Genomic DNA, 5,705 nt, shown 5'->3' on the forward strand with positions numbered 1-5,705 from the left:
TGCCTGCATTTGCTCTCAACCTAGCTGTCTTAAGACACCTGGGTTGAGAGGTTCAAAGTGCACATGTGTGGCTGGTCGTAACAAGACAGCTGGCCAAAGGGACATGCGTACTTTAAACAGTGCAAAAGCAGCGGTTTGCCCACTACTCCTCCCTGCTGTAACTCAGTAGGCCCCACCCCATCCTGATGCCCCATTCAGGACAGATCGATGAAAAATAAAATGGTAATGAATTACCATTTTGTTTTTCTTCTCTAGGACTTTGGGGGGCACTTAAATGGGGCAACACTCTTCCGCTCCAATGGAGGAGCCGCCCCTGATGGCCACTAAAGCACGATAGTTTAATCCAGATCCCTTGAGCATGGTGCTTTCAAAGCCGAGGCAATATTGCTGGAGGTCAGTGCCCACGTATTAGAAAGATATAATGTTACATACAACAGAAGTGTCTTACTCACCATGTAGCGGTAAGGCTGCACTGTTCACTTTGTTATTCAGGTTTCTACACGCTTATCTAGGAAGAGTTGAGAAAAGGTTGTTGGCATGCAATAGTAAAAGGAAGGGAGGAAGTGAAACTAATGTTAGCCCATCTGTGTACATTATCAAAGCAGGAGTATGTGCAAAGGAATATCAGACTTTACAATGCATGGCTTTAAACTGCATGCATGTATCCCACGGTCATTAAAAAGCATTGACCTTTACAATGTGTTGTAATACCATGCAGGGCTTTACTTGCATGCCTTTATCCTGCAATGCAGTTGTATCGCCTAAAACCTTATGGTCGAGGCATATGAGCTGTAGATCACACACTTATGCATAGATCGCCATCTTGTGTTGGGTCCAGATGTTTGCACTTTGTTGTTGTCCTGGAAAGTCTTTGGAAGTCACGGGATAGGTGGCTCCTCCTTTGGACAATAGTGCGCATGGGCATCGACTCCATCGTCAGATTGGTTTTTTTCCGCCATCTGGCTCGGATGTGTTCATCGCGCTCCAGTTCGGTGTCGTTAATCCATCATCTTTTTAACGCGAAATCCTCACCCATACTTCGGTATTGTTTCGATCGTGTTCCCCTTCGACGCGCATCTCTACCAGACCTTCAAATCTTCGATTCCGGTCGTCGACGCTGGCCTTAGGGCCTACCTGTGCCATTGGGTCTTCGGCTCATGGAAAGGACTCCTTTTAAAAAGTGTCCTAAATGTGGATCCAAGTTTCTACACACAGATCTTCATGAGGTGTGTATCCTCTGCCTTTCACCCGAGCACGAGGCCAAAGATTGTCCAGCTTGTGCCTCCTTCCGCTCCAAGAATACAATCCTGGACCGTCGAGCGCGAAGAACAATGGCTCGATCATCGACATCCATCCCAACGACATCTTCCAGGAAGGCATCAATGTACCGGAGCAGGAGCAAATCCAACACAGCACCGTCGGCTCCTCCGAAGCCGACGACTCCAACGTCGAAGACATCACTCCGGGGCAGCGGGTCGTAAGTACTGACGTCGACCCCTCCCCACCCCCCTTCCCAAAAAGGCTTTGGTTAAACATTCGCCCTTTGGCCTAGGTGCACACTGGGACAAGCCTTCGGGCTCGGCACAGAAGCCAGTACAAAAGCCTTCATGCCACTCGTGATCGAGCCAGCTTACAGTCGGTGCCGAAACTCCATCCCCGGCACTAAAAAAGAATCCGATGCCTTCCTCCGCGCTAAAGCCTACCTCCACATCGACCCCTTCGAAGCCGAAACCCACTGGCACGGACGCCCCGGTTCTGAACAAATCCGGAACAGAGCAAACACCCAGCTCCAAAAACCTCGGGTTCTCAGCCTTTGCAGCACAGACCTACGGATCCGAAAAAATTACCGGAACCGAAAAAACAGTCGCTACCAAAACCACTATTGGGATCGAAGAAAATTCCCGATTCCAGGCCTAAAGAGCACAAAAAGCCTCCAAATACACAACCGGCACCCAAAAAGTCGGCGCCGAAAGAACACACGCCTGAAGACGAGTTTTTTAGGCCTCATCCTACCCAAAAAACACTCCAAAGAGACCTTAAAACAGGGCAACTCATACAGAGCCCTTCAAAAAAGCGGAAATTGGACAAACCTATACCAGCTCCACTTCCCTTGAAAAAGAGAGACATTGCTACTTCTCGATTAAGAATTCCTTCTCCTCCTCCCCCTCCACACCACTCTCCTATCCCATATTCACCTCCCCACCATCTTCTCCACCTCCAGATGATAATGACACCTCTGACGACATGGGGGATGATCAACCTTTAGGGGAACCCAGTCCTCCTTGTCCCCCAAAGGATCCATGGGAAGATTACGACACACCAGATGTCCCGGACACACCTCAGGACGACATCTACCCATCTAGGCCATCCCTTCCCGAGGACACTATAGGGTTCACTCAACTAATACACAGGGCAGAAGAATACCACGGGGTAAACCTACATACATACCCTATAGAGGAAGAGATTTCCTCATGGACACTTTTGAACCATCCCAAAGGTCCAGTGCCATTCTCCCCATGTTAAAAGGGGTAATCAAACATGCTCCCAAGGTGTTCAAGGATCCTGTACGGGCCTGAGTCATTAACCCGAGGGTAGAAAAGAAATACAAAGCTGTCCCATCTGACCCTGTTTATATTAAAGGGCAAATACCTCTAGATTCTTTAGTGGTCTCCAACGCCAGGAAAAGGGCTAATTCGCAAACCACAGGAGATGCCCCACCTCCTGATAAAGAATCAAAACTGCTGGATGCGTCCGGAAAAAGAACAGCGTCCCAAGCAGCTAACATGTGGAGGATTGACAACACACAGGCTTTGCTTGCAAGATATGATAGGGCACATTACGATGAGTTAGACACCCTACTGCAACACCTTCCAGATCAATACAAGACACAAGCTAATGACCTCATTCAGGAAGGCAAAGTCATAACAAGTACCTCCATTCGTTGTGCTCTCGATGCTGCAGACACCGCCTCCCGGGCTATTAACACCAGCGTCCTTTTACGCAGACATGCATGGCTTCTCATTTCCAGCTTCAAGCTGGAGGTCCAAACCACTATATTGAATCAGCCATTTGATCAGGAACACCTTTTTGGACCCAACATAGACTCATCTTTAGAAAAGATGAAAAAAGACACCGACACAGCCAAATCAATGGGAGCTTTGCAATCGCAAGCTCCCAGAAGTTCTTTTAGTCGCTCCTCTTACAGAGGCGCTTCTAGAGGCTTTTCCACAGAAATCCCCTCCACTTCGTTCAAAAGTCCAACACAGACCTCTACAAGAGGCTACTTCAGAGGAGGCTACAGGGGCAATAACAATAAGGGTAGAGGCAAAACTACCAACACTCGTACCGCCTCCACCGCTAAACAATGACTTCCCTCCACTTCCCCCGGACCACTCTACTCTGGTCGGGGGAAGATTGCTACATTTCCTACCTGTCTGGAACACCATTACCACGGACAGGTGGGTGAGGCAAATCATCCAATCCGGTTATTGCCTGGAGCTCACTTCCACTCCCCCGCACATTCCACCCAGATAGCGTCCAATGTCCGCAGAACACTTAACGCTTCTAAAACAGGAGGTACTTTCCCTGCTACAAAAACATGCCATAGAGCCAGTTCCCCTTTACCACCAGAACACAGGGGTTTACTCCCTGTATTTCCTCATTCCAAAGAAGGATGGAACCCTGAGACCCATCTTGGATATCAGACCATTTCCATATGGTCACTCTTCAGCAGGCCCTCCCGTTACTCAAACAAGGCGGCTTCCTTGCCACATTAGATCTCAAGGACACCTACTTCCACATTCCCATTCACCCTGCTCACAGGAAATACCTTTGGTTTGTGGTAGACGGCCAGCATTACCAGTTCAAGGTCCTCCCGTTCGGAGTCACCACGGCACCCAGGGTCTTCACAAAATGTCTGGCAGTGGTAGCAGCCCACTTAAGAAGACAACAGAGACACGTCTTCCCATATTTAGACGACTGGCTCATAAAAGCAAAGTTACATATCCAGTGTCTAAAGCACACACACACCACAATACAACTACTTCACGACATGGGGTTTACAATAAACCTCCCAAAGTCTCACCTCCAACCATCCCACATCCAACAATATCTGGGTGCAACAGTAGACACCTCAAAAAACCTTGCATATCCCAGTCCAGCCAGGATAGCAAGCATGCAAGCTCTTATTGCAAGATTCCAACCGCAACACTCATTTCCAGCTCGAGTGCTCATGCAACTAATAGGGATGATGGCCTCTTGCATATTCATAGTACCTCATGCAAGACTCCAGATGCGCCCTTTACAGGAATGCTTAGCACGTCAGTGGAAACAAGCTCAAGGTCAGCTGACAGATCTGGTGTGGGTAGACGGCCACACACATTGCTCTCTGCAGTGGTGGAACACTCAAAACCTTTCCAAAGGGCGACCGTTCATAGAGCCGGTTCCACAGATTGTGCTAACAGCAGACGCATCGCACACCGGATGGGGAGCTCATCTACTTCATCACACCATACAGGGTACATGGACACCTCAGCAAAGGCTACTCCACATCAATCATTTGGAGTTACTGGCAATCTTTCTGGAATTAAAGTCATTTCAAAAACAGATATCAGGCAAAGCTGTCTTAGTCAGCTCGGACAATATGACAGCAATGTAATATTTACAAAAACAGGGGGGGGGGGGAACACTCTCTCCAGCTCTCTCAATTAGCACAGCGCATATGGAGATGGACCATTCCTCAGAATATTTTTTTTCCTATTAGCACACATCTCCCAGGAACTCAAAATCATATGGCAGATCTGTTAAGTCCACAGACACAACAGATTCACAAGTTGGAACTTCACCCACAAGTTCTCCAACCATTCTTCCAAATGTGGGTGCAGCCAGAGATAGATCTCTTTGCCACACATTACAACACAAAATGCCCAAGCTTCGCCGCCAGATATCCACACCCATTGTCCAAAGGCAATGCGATATGGATGAATTGGACAGGCAGATTTGCGTATGCTTTTCTGCCTCTCCCACTCATTCCATTAGTGGTACGCAAGCTGTAACAACAGTCGCTCACACTGATCCTAGTTGCTCCAACGTGGGCCAGACATCCCTGGTACACAACATTACTGGAACTAACAGTAGTCCCGCACCAAACATCTCTTAACACAGAACCATGGAGAGATCAGACACTCAGATCCAGCACAGCTCAACCTAGCGATCTGGCTCCTGAAGTCCTAGAGTTTGGTTACCTCAATCTTCCCCCTGATTGCATGAACGTTATCAAAGAGGCTAGACGTCCCACCACTAGAACCTGCTATGCAGCCAAGTGGAAAGATTTGTTATATACTGTAATAATAACAACATCAACCCTCTAGATGCCTCCACTCAGCACATCATATGTTATCTTCTGCATCTTCAGAGATGTAACCTAGCATACACATCAATTAGGTTACATCTCGCTGCCATTGCAGCTTACTTACAAAATATACAGCACCTATCACTGTTTTGGCTCCCGCCATTAAGGCATTTATGGAAGGCCTCAAAATAATAATTCCTCCCAGGGTACCTCCTTCCCCCGTGTGGAATCTAAACATCGTCCTCACAAGTCTAATGGGTCCTCCATTCGAACCTCTGCATAAATGCGAACTACAATTCCTCACATGGAAAGTTGCTTTCCTTGTGGCCATTACATCTCTTAGGAGAGTCAGTGA

Source organism: Triturus cristatus, chromosome 6 (genome assembly GCF_964204655.1).
Source record: "Triturus cristatus chromosome 6, aTriCri1.1, whole genome shotgun sequence".
NCBI lineage: Eukaryota > Metazoa > Chordata > Amphibia > Caudata > Salamandridae > Triturus > Triturus cristatus.